This window comes from Ascaphus truei, chromosome 4 (genome assembly GCF_040206685.1).
Source record: "Ascaphus truei isolate aAscTru1 chromosome 4, aAscTru1.hap1, whole genome shotgun sequence".
Lineage (NCBI taxonomy): Eukaryota > Metazoa > Chordata > Amphibia > Anura > Ascaphidae > Ascaphus > Ascaphus truei.
In genome coordinates, this window is record NC_134486.1 from 4,226,291 (window position 1) to 4,242,637 (window position 16,347).

Genomic DNA, 16,347 nt, shown 5'->3' on the forward strand with positions numbered 1-16,347 from the left:
CCCCGGAATAAGACACACACAGACACAATATGTGGTTATACACTGGAATAAGACACACACAGACACAATATGTGGTTATACACCGGAATAAGACACACACAGACACAATATGTGGTTATACCCCGGAATAAGACACACACAGACACAATATGTGGTTATACCCCAGAATAAGACACACACAGACACAATATGTGGTAATACACCGGAATAAGACACACACAGACACAATATGTGGTTATACCCCAGAATAAGACACACACAGACACAATATGTGGTTATACCCCGGAATAAGACACACACAGACACAATATGTGGTTATACACTGGAATAAGACACACACAGACACAATATGTGGTTATACACCGGAATAAGACACACACAGACACAATATGTGGTTATACACCGGAATAAGACACACACAGACACAATATGTGGTTATACCCCAGAATAAGACACACACAGACACAATATGTGGTTATACCCCGGAATAAGACACACACAGACACAATATGTGGTTATACACTGGAATAAGACACACACAGACACAATATGTGGTTATACACCGGAATAAGACACACACAGACACAATATGTTGTTATACACCGGAATAAGACACACACAGACACAATATGTGGTTATACACCGGAATAAGACACACACCGACACAATATGTGGTTATACACCGGAATAAGACACACACAGACACAATATGTGGTTATACACCAGAATAAGACACACACCGACACAATATGTGGTTATACACCGGAATAAGACACACACAGACACAATATGTGGTTATACCCCAGAATAAGACACACACCGACACAATATGTGGTTATACCCCAGAATAAGACACACACAGACACAATATGTGGTTATACACCGGAATAAGACACACACAGACACAATATGTGGTTATACACCGGAATAAGACACACACAGACACAATATGTGGTTATACCCCGGAATAAGACACACACAGACACAATATGTGGTTATACACCGGAATAAGACACACACAGACACAATATGTGGTTATACCCCGGAATAAGACACACACAGACACAATATGTGGTTATACCCCAGAATAAGACACACACAGACACAATATGTGGTTATACACCAGAATAAGACACACACAGACACAATATGTGGTTATACCCCAGAATAAGACACACACAGACACAATATGTGGTTATACACCAGAATAAGACACACACAGACACAATATGTGGTTATACACCGGAATAAGACACACACAGACACAATATGTGGTTATACACCGGAATAAGACACACACAGACACAATATGTGGTTATACACTGGAATAAGACACACACAGACACAATATGTGGTTATACCCCAGAATAAGACACACACAGACACAATATGTGGTTATACCCCAGAATAAGACAGACACAATATGTGGTTATACACCGGAATAAGACACACACACACACACACACACACACACACACACACACACACACACACACACACAATGTGATATATCAGCAGACACAGAGACCGGTTCTGTACATCTTCACAGCCCAGCAGAATCTCACTCCATGTGCAGCCGAAAGGGACGGGCCCCCCAAATATATCCCCTCATCCCCCCCAAATCTAACCATCCTCAATGTCAGAACAAGGCCCGGGCTTCCAGCTCTGCACTCTGCGTCACTTTTACAGTCACATGGCGCTCACGCAGACTCCCAGAATCCTTTGTGACTGCGGTTCTGGTGTATGATATTACTGAGGGAGCTGGCGCAGGGCACACACACTGTATATAAGTGAGCGTGTCCCGGCCGGTCCCCGCGTGTTCGTGCGTTACCGCGAGGGAGTCGCTGCGGCTCAGTTACACGGCTCCTTTTTATAGAGAAGCAGCACCTTATACAGGGAGCGCTGCGTATAACGGATGTGGGACTGCTGGCTGTGTTATACAGAGTGACGCAGAGCGGGGCTCTTCTCTTATTACTGAATACCGCGCCTTGCGAGCGCGCGCTTATTGTGCGACCAGACGATTCATTCCGTGCTACGGGCCCAAATAAACCCCATGCACCCAACGCCTGCGCCAGCGGCGCTGCGTCTAATGATAGTATCATGGGGGGCTGGAGCATAGAGGGGGGGGTGGAGCATAGAGGGGGGGGTGGAGCAGAGACGGGGGGTGGAGCAGAGACGGGGGGGTTGGAGAAGAGAGGGGGTGGAGCAGAGACGGGGGGGTGGAGCAGAGACGGGGGGTGGAGCAGAGACGGGGGGGCTGAGCAGAGAGGGGGGGGCTGGAGCAGAGAGGGGGGACTGGAGCAGAGAGGGGGGGCTGGAGCATAGAGGGGGGGCTGGAGCAGAGAGGGGGGGCTGGAGAAGAGAGAGGGGTCTGGAGAAGAGAGGGGGATGGAGCAGAGACGGGGTGGTGGAGCAGAGACGGGGTGGTGAAGCAGAGACGGGGGGGTGGAGCAGAGAGGGGGGGCTGGAGCAGAGAGGGGGGGTGGAGCAGAGAGGGGGGGCTGTAGCAGAGAGGGGGGGCTGCAGCAGAGAGGGGGGGCTGCAGCAGAGAGGGGGGGCTGTAGCAGAGAGGGGGGGGGGGCTGGAGCAGAGAGGGGGGGGTGGAGAAGAGAGGGGGGTCTGGAGAAGAGAGGGGGGTGGAGCAGAGACGGGGGGGTGGAGCAGAGACGGGGGGGGTGGAGCAAAGAGGGGGGGCTGGAGCAGAGAGGGGGGGCTGGAGCAGAGAGGGGGGGCTGGAGCAGAGGGGGGGTCTGGAGCAGAGAGGGGGGGTCTGGAGAAGAGAGGGGGGGTCTGGAGAAGAGAGGGGGGGTCTGGAGAAGAGAGGGGGGGTGGAGCAGAGAGGGGGGGTGGAGCAGAGAGGGGGGGTGGAGCAGAGAGGGGGGGTGGAGCAGAGAGGGGGGGCTGGAGCAGAGAGGGGGGTCTGGAGCAGAGGGGGGGTCTGGAGCAGAGGGGGGGGGTCTGGAGAAGAGAGGGGGGGTCTGGAGAAGAGATTGGGGGTGGAGCAGAGAGGGGGGTGGAGCAGAGAGGGGGGTGGAGCAGAGACGGGGGGGTGAGCAGAGAGGGGGGGGCTGGAGCAGAGAGAGGGGACTGGAGCATAGAGGGGGGGCTGGAGCATAGAGGGGGGGCTGGAGCAGAGAGGGGGGGCTGGAGAAGAGAGAGGGGTCTGGAGAAGAGAGGGGGATGGAGCAGAGACGGGGTGGTGGAGCAGAGACGGGGTGGTGAAGCAGAGACGGGGGGGTGGAGCAGAGAGGGGGGGCTGGAGCAGAGAGGGGGGGGTGGAGCAGAGAGGGGGGGCTGTAGCAGAGAGGGGGGGCTGCAGCAGAGAGGGGGGGCTGTAGCAGAGAGGGGGGGGGGCTGGAGCAGAGAGGGGGGGGTGGAGAAGAGAGGGGGGTCTGGAGAAGAGAGGGGGGTGGAGCAGAGACGGGGGGGTGGAGCAGAGACGGGGGGGGTGGAGCAAAGAGGGGGGGCTGGAGCAGAGAGGGGGGGCTGGAGCAGAGAGGGGGGTCTGGAGCAGAGGGGGGGTCTGGAGCAGAGAGGGGGGGTCTGGAGAAGAGAGGGGGGGTCTGGAGAAGAGAGGGGGGGTGGAGCAGAGAGGGGGGGTGGAGCAGAGAGGGGGGGTGGAGCAGAGAGGGGGGGTGGAGCAGAGAGGGGGGGCTGGAGCAGAGAGGGGGGTCTGGAGCAGAGAGGGGGGTCTGGAGCAGAGGGGGGGTCTGGAGCAGAGAGGGGGGGTCTGGAGAAGAGAGGGGGGGTCTGGAGAAGAGATTGGGGGTGGAGCAGAGAGGGGGGGTGGAGCAGAGAGGGGGGGTGGAGCAGAGAGGGGGGGTGGAGCAGAGAGGGGGGCTGGAGAAGAGAGGGGGGTCTGGAGAAGAGAGGGGGGTCTGGAGAAGAGAGGGGGGTCTGGAGAAGAGAGGGGGGTGGAGCAGAGACGGGGGGTGGAGCAGAGACGGGGGGTGGAGCAGAGAGGGGGGGCTGGAGCAGAGAGGGGGGGGCTGGAGCAGAGAGGAGGGGGTGGAGCAGAGAGGGGGGGTCTGGAGAAGAGAGGGGGGTCTGGAGAAGAGAGGGGGTGGAGCAGAGACGGGGGGTGGAGCAGAGACGGGGGGTGGAGCAGAGAGGGGGGGGGCTGGAGCAGAGAGGGGGGGCTGGAGCAGAGAGGGGGGGGCTGGAGCAGAGAGGGGGGGCTGGAGCAGAGAGGGGGGGCTGGAGCAGAGAGGGGGGGTGGAGCAGAGAGGGGAGGGCTGGAGCAGAAAGGGGGGGTGGAGCAGAGAGGGGGGGTGGAGCAGAGAGAGGGGGGGGCAGGAGCAGAGAAAGGGGGGGCTGGAGCACAGAGTGTTGGCCAGAGCATCAGGGGCAGAGCAGAGGGGGCGGGGCCGGAGGGAGCAGAGTGCAGAGGGGGCGGGGCCGAAGGAAGCAGAGTGCAGAGAGGGCGGGGCCGAAGGAAGCAGAGTGCAGAGGGCTGGAGTAGAGTCCAGAGGGGGCGGGGCCGGAGGAAGCAGAGGGGGCGGGGCCGGAGGGAGCAGAGTGCAGAAGGGGCGGGGCCAGAGGAAGCAGAGTGCAGAGAGGGCGGGGCCGGAGGGAGCAGAGGGGGCGGGGTCGGAGGGAGCAGAGTGCAGAGGGGGCGGGGCCGGAGGGAGCAGAGTGCAGAGGGGGCGGGGCCGGAGGAAGTAGAGGGGTCAGAGGGAGCAGAGTGCTGAGGGGGCGGGGGCAGAGGGAGCAGAGTGCAGAGGGGGCGGGGCCGGAGGGAGCAGAGTGCAGAGGGGGCGGGGCCGGAGGAATCAGAGTGCAGGAGTAGAGTGCAGAGGGAGCAGAGTGCTGAGGGGGTGGGGCCGGAGGGAGCAGAGTGCAAGAGTAGAGTGCTGAGGGGGCGGGCCGGAGGGAACAGAGCGCAGAGGGGGCGGGGCCGGAGGAAGCAGAGTGCAGGAGTAGAGTGCAGAGGGGGCGGGGCCGGAGGAAGCAGAGGGGGCGGGGCCGGAGGGAGCAGAGTGCAGAGGGGGTGGGGCCGGAGGAAGCAGAGTGCAGAGGGGGCGGGGCCGGAGGGAGCAGAGTGCAGAGGGGGCGGGGCCAGAGGAAGCAGAGTGCAGAGGGGGCGGGGCCGGGTGAAGCAGAGGGGACGGGCCAGAGGAATCAGAGGGGGTGGGGCCGGAGGGAGCAGAGCGCAGAGGGGGCGGGGCCAGAGGAAGCAGAGTGCAGGAGTAGAGTGCAGAGGGGGCGGGGCCGGAGGAAGCAGAGTGCAGAGGGGGCGGGGGCCGGAGGAATCAGAGGGGGCGGGGCCAGAGGGAGCAGGGAGCAGAGCGCAGAGGGGGGGGCGGAGGAATCAGAGGGGGCGGGGCCGGAGGCAGCAGAGCGCAGAGGGGGCGGGGCCGGAGGGAGCAGAGTGCAGAGGGGGCGGGGCCGGAGGAAGCAGAGTGCAGAGAGGGCGGGGCCGGAGGAATCAGAGGGGGCGGGGCTGGAGGGAGCAGAGTGCAGAGGGGGCGGGGCCGGAGGAAGCAGAGTGCAGAGGGGGCGGGGCCGGAGGAAGCAGAGTGCAGAGGGGGCGGGGCCGGAGGAAGCAGAGTGCAGAGGGCTGGAGTAGAGTGCAGAGGGGGTGGGGCCGGAGGAAGCAGAGTGCAGAGGGCTGGAGTAGAGTGCAGAGGGGGCGAGGCCAGAGGGAGCAGAGTGCAGAGGGGGCGGGGCCGGAGGAAGCAGAGTGCAGAGGGGGCGGGGCCGGAGGAAGCAGAGTGCAGAGGGCTGGAGTAGAGTGCAGAGGGGGCGGGGCCGGAGGAAGCAGAGTGCAGAGGGCTGGAGCAGAGTGCAGAGGGCTGGAGTAGAGTGCAGAGGGCTGGAGTAGAGTGCAGAGGGCTGGAGTAGAGTGCAGAGGCTGGAGTAGAGTGCAGAGGACTGGAGTAGAGTGCAGAGGGCTGGAGTAGAGTGCAGAGGACTGGAGTAGAGTGCAGAGGGCTGGAGTAGAGTGCAGAGGGGGCGGGGCCGGAGGAAGCAGAGTGCAGAGGGCTGGAGCAGAGTGCAGAGGGCTGGAGTAGAGTGCAGAGGACTGGAGTAGAGTGCAGAGGGCTGGAGTAGAGTGCAGAGGGCTGGAGTAGAGTGCAGAGGACTGGAGTAGAGTGCAGAGGGCTGGAGTAGAGTGCAGAGGGCTGGAGTAGAGTGCAGAGGGCTGGAGTAGAGTGCAGAGGGCTGGAGTAGAGTGCAGAGGGGGCGGGGCCGGAGGAAGCAGAGTGCAGAGGGCTGGAGTAGAGTGCAGAGGGGGCGAGGCCAGAGGGAGCAGAGTGCAGAGGGGGCGGGGCCGGAGGAAGCAGAGTGCAGAGGGCTGGAGTAGAGTGCAGAGGGGGCGGGGCCGGAGGAAGCAGAGTGCAGAGGGCTGGAGCAGAGTGCAGAGGGCTGGAGTAGAGTGCAGAGGGCTGGAGTAGAGTGCAGAGGCTGGAGTAGAGTGCAGAGGACTGGAGTAGAGTGCAGAGGGCTGGAGTAGAGTGCAGAGGGCTGGAGTAGAGTGCAGAGGGCTGGAGTAGAGTGCAGAGGGCTGGAGTAGAGTGCAGAGGGCTGGAGTAGAGTGCAGAGGGCTGGAGTAGAGTGCAGAGGGCTGGAGTAGAGTGCAGGGCTAAATGTGGAACTCCCGACTTCTCATGGGATAAAGAATTCAGGACGGTTGCGGGTTCCGGCAGCACAGGGAGTGATCCCCCTGCTCCTAAAACTGTCACATCTGCCATCACGACACAGATATCCGCCATCCTGTGCGTGATGAGGACATGCGGCCCTCTGCAGGGACGGACTTGGCCCCAGGCTCCTGACACATCCTCCTGATTGGCTAATGCTGTGGTAATGCAGCCAATCAGGAGGGAGAAAGCTACATCATTTCTCTCCCTTTCTGTTCTAGCTTCCACCTCTGCTGGGATGCTGTTCCATGAATCCACTATGTTTTCAGCGAAGAACATCCTTCCATGTCCCCGAGGCCCCGGGGCCTCCAGCGTCAGAGCCTGTTCTTGTCTATGTTTCCATGCAGGGTACTTTCTGGGGCTGTTATTCATTTAAAAATTCTCCCAACTGCAAAATGGGGGCAAAAAACAGCACCAGACTTTGTCAAAGGGAGAACCCCGAAGCTTGGAGGTTTCCGTGGTTATCCTGGTGCTGTTCCCGTTAATACACAGTGTCTTTGCTCTGCGCCTGGTGCCTTGCACTTTATATCTCTGCTTGCGCGATCTCTTACCCTTTCAGTTGACGGTTTTATTTCTATTGGTTCAGGTGACGACATATTAATGGCCGGGAGGTTAAAATGGCAGAGCCACTGTCTTTTAAAGAACAGGACAGTAACTCATATGGGATACTCAGACAGGCTTCCGGGGGGGGGGATTTAATACTACCTCATATGTACACGACACACAGGCACTGCAGCAGATGGGGGACAATGACACCCAGAGGTCACCCTTCCACCGCAGGGGTCCTCCATTGGCAGACTGGCCTTACAACGAACGCTGAACACACACGGGGAGGTTAAAAATGTCACGTGACACGACACAAAAGATTGCACAACATCGAACTGACGGCACTCACGTTGTGATGTCATAGGGCGGCAGTGACTGGACCTCACAGGTCACTTGGGAATGTAGCAGAAGGCTGTATCGGCAGAGAGTGAGACGGGGTCAAAGAGCGAGACAGAGGCCGGCTCCTCACATAGCGATGGGCCAGAGGCCGGGGCTCCCCACATAGCGATGGGCCAGAGCCCGGGGCTCCCCACATAGCGATGGGCCAGAGCCCAGGGCTCCCCACATAGTGATGGGCCAGAGCCGGGGCTCCCCACATAGTGATGGGCCAGAGCCCAGGGCTCCCCACATAGCGATGGGCCAGAGCCCAGGGCTCCCCACATAGTGATGGGCCAGAGGGGCTCCCCACATAGCGATGGGCCAGAGGGGCTCCCCACATAGTGATGGGCCAGAGGGGCTCCCCACATAGCGATGGGCCAGAGACCGGGGCTCCCCACATAGCGATGGGCCAGAGCCCGGGGCTGCCCACACAGTGATGGGCCAGAGGCAGGGCTCCTCACATAGTGATGGGCCAGAGCCCAGGGCTCCCCACATAGCGATGGGCCAGAGGCAGGGCTCCTCACATAGCGATGGGCCAGAGCCCAGGGCTCCCCACATAGTGATGGGCCAGAGCCGGGGCTCCCCACATAGCGATGGGCCAGAGCCCAGGGCTCCTCACATAGCGATGGGCCAGAGCCCAGGGCTCCCCACATAGTGATGGGCCAGGGCTCCCCACATAGTGATGGGCCAGAGCCCAGGGCTCCTCACATAGCGATGGGCCAGAGCCCAGGGCTCCCCACATAGCGATGGGCCAGAGCCCAGGGCTCCCCACATAGTGATGGGCCAGAGGGGCTCCCCACATAGCGATGGGCCAGAGGGGCTCCCCACATAGCGATGGGCCAGAGACCGGGGCTCCCCACATAGCGATGGGCCAGAGACCGGGGCTCCCCACATAGCGATGGGCCAGAGACCGGGGCTCCCCACATAGCGATGGGCCAGAGACCGGGGCTCCCCACATAGCGATGGGCCAGAGACCGGGGCTCCCCACATAGCGATGGGCCAGAGACCGGGGCTCCCCACATAGCGATGGGCCAGAGACCGGGGCTCCCCACATAGCGATGGGCCAGAGACCGGGGCTCCCCACATAGCGATGGGCCATAGCCCAGGGCTCCCCACATAGCGATGGGCCAGAGACCAGGGCTCCCCACATAGCGATGGGCCAGAGGCAGGGCTCCCCAAATAGCGATGGGCCAGAGACCGGGGCTCCCCACATAGCGATGGGCCAGAGGCAGGGCTCCCCAAATAGCGATGGGCCAGAGCCCAGGGCTCCCCACATAGCGATGGGCCAGAGCCCAGGGCTCCCCACATAGTGATGGGCCGGAGCCCAGGGCTCCCCACATAGCGATGGGCCAGAGGGGCTCCCCACATAGCGATGGGCCAGAGGGGCTCCTCACATAGCGATGGGCCAGAGCCCGGGGCTCCCCACATAGCGATGGGCCAGAGACCGGGGCTCCCCACATAGCGATGGGCCAGAGACCGGGGCTCCCCACATAGCGATGGGCCAGAGACCGGGGCTCCCCACATAGCGATGGGCCAGAGGGGCTCCCCACATAGCGATGGGCCAGAGGGGCTCCCCACATAGCGATGGGCCAGAGCCCAGGGCTCCCCACATAGCGATGGGCCAGAGCCCAGGGCTCCCCACATAGCGATGGGCCAGAGCCCGGGGCTCCCCACATAGCGATGGGCCAGAGCCGGGGCTCCCCACATAGCAATGGGCCAGAGACCGGGGCTCCCCACATAGCGATGGGCCAGAGACCGGGGCTCCCCACATAGCGATGGGCCATAGCCCAGGGCTCCTCACATAGCGATGGGCCGGAGCCCAGGGCTCCCCACATAGCGATGGGCCAGAGCCCAGGGCGCCCCACCTAGCGATGGACCAGAGCCCGGGGCTCCCCACATAGTGATGGGCCAGAGGGGCTCCCCACATAGCGATGGGCCAGAGCCCAGGGCTCCCCACATAGTGATGGGCCAGAGCCCAGGGCTCCCCACATAGCGATGGGCCAGAGCCCGGGGCTCCTCACATAGCGATGGGCCAGAGCCCAGGGCTCCCCACATAGTGATGGGCCAGAGCCCAGGGCTCCCCACATAGCGATGGGCCAGAGCCCGGGGCTCCTCACATAGCGATGGGCCAGAGGGGCTCCCCACATAGCGATGGGCCAGAGGGGCTCCCCACATAGTGATGGGCCAGAGCCCCCCACATAGCGATGGGCCAGAGTCCCCCACATAGCGATGGGCCAGAACCCGGGGCTCCCCACATAGCGATGGGCCAGAGTCCCCCACATAGCGATGGGCCAGAACCCGGGGCTCCCCACATAGCGATGGGCCAGAGGGGCTCCTCACATAGCGATGGGCCAGAGCCCGGGGCTCCCCACATAGCGATGGGCCAGAGACCGGGGCTCCCCACATAGCGATGGGCCAGAGCCCAGGGCGCCCCACCTAGTGATGGACCAGAGCCCGGAGCCCCCCACATAGCGATGGGCCAGAGTCCCCCACATAGCGATGGGCCAGAGCCCGGGGCTCCCCACATAGCGATGGGCCAGAGGGGCTCCTCACATAGCGATGGGCCAGAGCCCAGGGCTCCTCACATAGCGATGGGCCGGAGCCCAGGGCTCCACACATAGCAATGGGCCAGAGCCCAGGGCTCCCCACATAGTGATGGGCCAGAGGGGCTCCCCACATAGCGATGGGCCAGAGCCCAGGGCTCCCCACATAGCGATGGGCCAGAGCCCGGGGCTCCTCACATAGCGATGGGCCAGAGCCCAGGGCTCCCCACATAGTGATGGGCCAGAGCCCAGGGCTCCCCACATAGCGATGGGCCAGAGCCCGGGGCTCCTCACATAGCGATGGGCCAGAGGGGCTCCCCACATAGCGATGGGCCAGAGGGGCTCCCCACATAGTGATGGGCCAGAGCCCCCCACATAGCGATGGGCCAGAGTCCCCCACATAGCGATGGGCCAGAGCCCGGGGCTCCCCACATAGCGATGGGCCAGAGGGGCTCCTCACATAGCGATGGGCCAGAGCCCGGGGCTCCCCACATAGCGATGGGCCAGAGACCGGGGCTCCCCACATAGCGATGGGCCAGAGGGGCTCCTCACATAGCAATGGGCCAGAGCCCGGAGCTCCTCACATAGCGATGGGCCAGAGCCCGGAGCTCCTCACATAGCGATGGGCCAGAGCCCGGGGCTCCTCACATAGCAATGGGCCAGAGCCCGGAGCTCCTAAAATAGCGATGGGCCAGAGCCCGGAGCTCCTCACATAGCGATGGGCCAGAGCCCGGGGCTCCTCACATAGCGATGGGCCAGAGACCGGGGCTCCCCACATAGCGATGGGCCAGAGGCAGGGCTCCCCACATAGCGATGGGCCAGAGGCAGGGCTCCCCAAATAGCGATGGGCCAGAGACCAGGGCTCCCCAAATAGCGATGGGCCAGAGCCCAGGGCTCCCCACATAGCGATGGGCCAGAGCCCAGGGCTCCCCACATAGCAATGGGCCAGAGGCAGGGCTCCCCACATAGCGATGGGCCAGAGGCAGGGCTCCCCAAATAGCGATGGGCCAGAGACCGGGGCTCCCCACATAGCGATGGGCCAGAGGCAGGGCTCCCCAAATAGCGATGGGCCAGAGACCGGGGCTCCCCACATAGCGATGGGCCAGAGGCAGGGCTCCCCAAATAGCGATGGGCCAGAGACCAGGGCTCCCCACATAGCGATGGGCCAGAGCCCAGGGCTCCCCACATAGCGATGGGCCAGAGCCCAGGGCTCCCCACATAGTGATGGGCCGGAGCCCAGGGCTCCCCACATAGCGATGGGCCAGAGCCCGGGGCTCCCCACATAGCGATGGGCCAGAGGGGCTCCCCACATAGCGATGGGCCAGAGCCCATGGCTCCCCACATAGCGATGGGCCAGAGGGGCTCCTCACATAGCGATGGGCCAGAGCCCAGGGCTCCCCACATAGCGATGGGCCAGAGCCCAGGGCTCCCCACATAGCGATGGGCCAGAGGCAGGGCTCCCCACATAGCGATGGGCCAGAGCCCGGGGCTCCTCACATAGCGATGGGCCAGAGCCCAGGGCTCCCCACATAGCGATGGGCCAGAGCCCAGGGCTCCCCACATAGCGATGGGCCAGAGGGGCTCCCCACATAGCGATGGGCCAGAGCCGGGGCTCCCCACATAGCGATGGGCCAGAGCTCCCCACATAGCGATGGGCCAGAGCCCGGAGCTCCCCACATAGTGATGGGCTGGAGTGATGTGCACAGGAGGCTTCGTGCCAAGAGAGGATGTCTGCAAACTACCCCAGAGGAGAACATAATATCTGGCATGTTAGTGATACTTTTTTTTTACAATTGTGAGGAGGGGGCCAAATCCGAGGGAATCCAGTAACGGGGATCAGAGGGAGATGGGTCAGGGCAGCAAAGGTTGTGTATATATCCCCTCAAATCTCCCTCCAAATAAATTAGGGAGAGATGTCTCTGCCAGGAGCACACCTGAGATACGCTAATGATATGCAAAGTATATTTAAATGAGTCTCATCCCACACTTCCTAGAAGGATTTCCACACCAACTATAGAGATAGAAAACATAAGGCACCTATTGTAGTGACCGGACTGGTATCAGACCGAACAGGATTAGAGCCCACAACCTCTGTTATCCGGGACCGCAGATCTAGCAGTGTGAAACAAAAAAAGACGGTGTGAAACAGCGCTAATGAATCATAAAATGTGTACTAAATAAAATAATTAGTGCAAGTTATAAACGGCTGGCAGCCTGGTGAAAACTGACCGTACAGTCAGTTAAGGACCATAGAAAAAAAGAAAAACCGGCACCGAAAATTGTGAGTAATACAATGTCAATCAAATCCAAACCATGAATGGTGAAGTCCTTGGATGAAGAGAGGAATTGAGCTGACGACTCTCCTCCCAGACAGTGCAATATGAAAAAGAAAGAAAACAGACTATGATGCAGTATGCCTAATACTGTTGACTTTAAGACTGAACCAACTAACAACACATGACAAACAAGACAGACATCACAACAACACTAGCAAGGCTAAAATGTAATGTTAAAAAGCTATTTTATTAACACAACTAATGCTAAGTTCCGGAGGTGGGATATCCAGGGGGGTAAAACTGAAATCCTACTCACAAGACCCTGGTTGGGTAAAAGTTCACACTGAGATGGTGGTGTAGTCAACCAAAGATGGCGACCGGAGCTCCCTCACGGGCAGAGCAGCGAGAGAGGACACTCGCATTGGGAGCATCACATCGCGTTGCAACAGGAGCAGTGAGGGGCGTGACGTCACATCCGCCGGAAAGCCCTGCAGTTCGAGTGATTCATCTTCCACCCATATCACGTGGGGACGCCCGTGAGGGAGCTCGGTCGCCATCTTTGGTTGACTACACCACCATCTCAGTGTGAACTTTTACCCAACCAGGGTCTTGTGAGTAGGATTTCAGTTTTACCCCCCTGGATATCCCACCTACGGAACTTAGCATTAGTTCTAGAGGAGAGTCGTCTGCTCAATTCCTCTCTTCATCCAAGGACTTTCATTTGGACTTCACCATTCATGGTTTGGAATTGATTGACATTGTATTACTCACAATTTTCGGCGCCGGCTTTTCTTTTTTTCTAGCAGTGTGAACTAAACCAGCTGATGTCTCGCACCATTGTAAACGGCCTGCTACCATATCTCCGAGGGTATTTATTCTGAGCGCTGCGGCCTAGAAAGGCAGTGACTGTGGGCTCCAGTCGTGTTGGGTCTGACACCATTCAATCATTAGGCTTATTATGGACCCTATATAGTTCTTGTGGAAATCTTATGGATTCAGGTAGATTAAGCCATGGAAATCCACGGATTGGATTCAGACGGGTTCACTCATCTCAGCGCGTTACACGCAGGGATCTCAGCGCGCTACACGCAGGATCTCAGCGCGCGCGAGACGCAGGGATCTGTGTGACACAGAACAGACTTTACTGCCCAGTGATACATCTCCACGTGCCGCCCCCGCACCACACTGCGACTCCCACCTTGTTCTATAAGGCCTTGAGTTTAGGACAGAATGGTTCTATAGGCCAAGGGTGGCCAACTCCAGTTCCCAATGGCCACCACCAGGTCAAGCTTTTAGGATATCCCTGCTTCAGCACAGGTGGCTCTCTCAGTGGCTCAGTCGTTGACTGGCCAACTCCAGCGCTCAAGTCCCACCAACAGATCAGGGTTTAAGGATATCCCTGCATCAGCAAAGGTGGCTCAGTCTTTGACCTTACCACTGATTGAGTCAACTGTGCTGAAGCAGTGCTAACCTGAAAACTGACCTGTTGGTGGCCATTGAGGCCTGGAGTTAAGGCCACCCCGCTATAGGTGGTGAAGCTGGAGAAGATTGGAGTCTGTTTCATGTAAACGGAGCAGGTCTCTTCCCCAGCGTTGGGAAGCAGCTTGTTCACAGCATAGTGGGGTGAAGGACCCGGGACCCCCAAGGGACCCTTCCCCGGCCCCCCCCCTCCAGGGATCCTCCCCCGAGACCCCCCCTGGGACCAGGACTATTCATGTCTTGATGACATTTGGATTTGGAATCGCAGAGCTGTACTGAGGACCCTGCTCATTCAGTGACCCTCAAAACCTCCCCCTGGACACCCCCCCCCCCTGCTCATTCAGTGACCCTCAAACCTCCTCCTGGACACCCCCCCCTGCTCATTCAGTGACCATCAAATCTCCCCTGGGACACCCACCCCCTGCTCATTCAGTGACCCTCAAACCTCCCCCTGGACACCCCCCCCTGCTCATTCAGTGACCCTCAAACCTCCCCCTCGGACACCCCCCCCTGCTCATTCAGTGACCCTCAAACCTCCCCCTGGGACACCCCCCCCCCTGCTCATTCAGTGACCCTCAAACCTCCTCCTGGGACACCCCCCCCCTGCTCATTCAGTGACCCTCAAACCTCCCCCTGGGACACCCACCCCCCCTGCTCATTCAGTGACCCTCAAACCTCCCCCTGGGACACCCCCCCCTGCTCATTCAGTGACCCTCAAACCTCCCCTCGGACACCCCCCCCCCTGCTCATTCAGTGACCCTCAAACCTCCCCCTGGGACACCCCCCCCTGCTCATTCAGTGACCCTCAAACCTCCCCTGGGACACCCCCCCCTGCTCATTCAGTGACCCTCAAACCTCTCCCTGGGACACCCCCCCCCTGCTCATTCAGTGACCCTCAAACCTCCCCTGGGACACCCCCCCCTGTCCATTCAGTGACCCTCAAACCTCGCCCCGGGACACACCCCCCCCCATGCTCATTCAGTGACCCTCAAACCTCCCCCAGGGACACCCCCCCCTGCTCATTCAGTGACCCTCAAACCTCCCCCCGGGACAAAAAGACCCCCCGCTCCCTGCAGACCCCACTTCCCCGGGACAAACAGACCCCCGCTCCCTGCACACCCCACGTCCCCGGGACACCCAGACCCCCCCCCCCCCGCAGACCCCACTTCCCAGGAGACCCAGACCCCCCCCCCCGCTCTCTGCAGACCCCACCTCCCCGGGACACCCAGACCCCCCCCATTCTCTGCAGACCCCACTTCTCCGGGACACCCCCCCCCACTCTCTGCAGACCCCTGATTATAGTAGTGGGTATTGTCCGTGGTACTGAATACACGGAGGTCTCGTCACTAAAGTCTCCGTGCTGCAAAGTGGAGGGAACACCGGCGCCAGAAACAGCACCAGATTTCTCTGTCCTCCCTTTATATGAATGTGGTGCCGAGTCTTTAGTAAAGAGACCCCACGCGCTGTATACAGTGTGAGAAACAGGGTTCTAACGTAGCCTGGCTAGGGGGCCCAAGCATGTATGGGGGTCACGGGCATGTATGGGGGTCACGGGCATGTATGGGGGTCACGGGCATGTATGGGGGTCACGGGCATGTATGGGGGGCCCAGGCATGTATGGGGGCCCAGGCATTTATGGGGAGCACTGCAGTCACTCATTATATGGGGAGATTATTTGGGTCAAATGCGCCTGATCTGGATTCACTGGTGGTGACTCCTGTTGGGTAATGGGAGACAGGGACAGGGGGTGATAAAGACAGACACACAGCCTCTGCCATAGGAATGCAGTCTTGGCCCATCAGACGACCCCGAGGAGGCCACCCCCTGCCCTGTAGGGTCCGGCACTGGAGCCTCCATGCCAGAGATGAGCAGTGAATGGTGTTGAGATGGTTCGGCCCTGAATGTCTGCTCCTATTCCCAGGACGTCTCACTCTCTGGCTCCACCGCACAGGGGTGCCCTTGGTGGAGGTTTGTGCCTCCTGAGTGAAGGGCGGCACGCTTAGTCCGTGGGGGTCCTGGCACTGCCCGCACTCGGCCATGTCTTCCAGGTACCTCTCCACCTGGATGGTGCTGATGAAGAAGTCGAACTTGCTCTGCAGAAGGTTTGTGGCGTCTCTCAGCACACCATCCGACTCGCAGCTCTCATCTGAGGGTGGGAGATGGGGAGGAGTGGAGGGGGAGAGTGGAGAGGAGTGGGGGGGAGGGAGGAGAGGAGTGGGGGGGAGGGAGGAGAGGAGTGGGGGGAGGAGAGGAGTGGGGGGGAGGGAGGAGTGGGGGGGAGGGAGGAGAGGAGTGGGGGGGAGGGAGGAGAGGAGTGAGAGGGGGAGTGGGGGGGGAGGAGAGGAGTGGGGGGGAGGGAGGAGAGAAGTGGGGGGAGGGAGGAGAGAGTGGGGGGGGAGGGAGGAGTGGGGGGGGGGAGGAGAGGAGTAGGTGGGGAGAGAGGGAGTGGTGGGGAGGGAGGAGAAGTGGGGGGAGGGAGGAGAG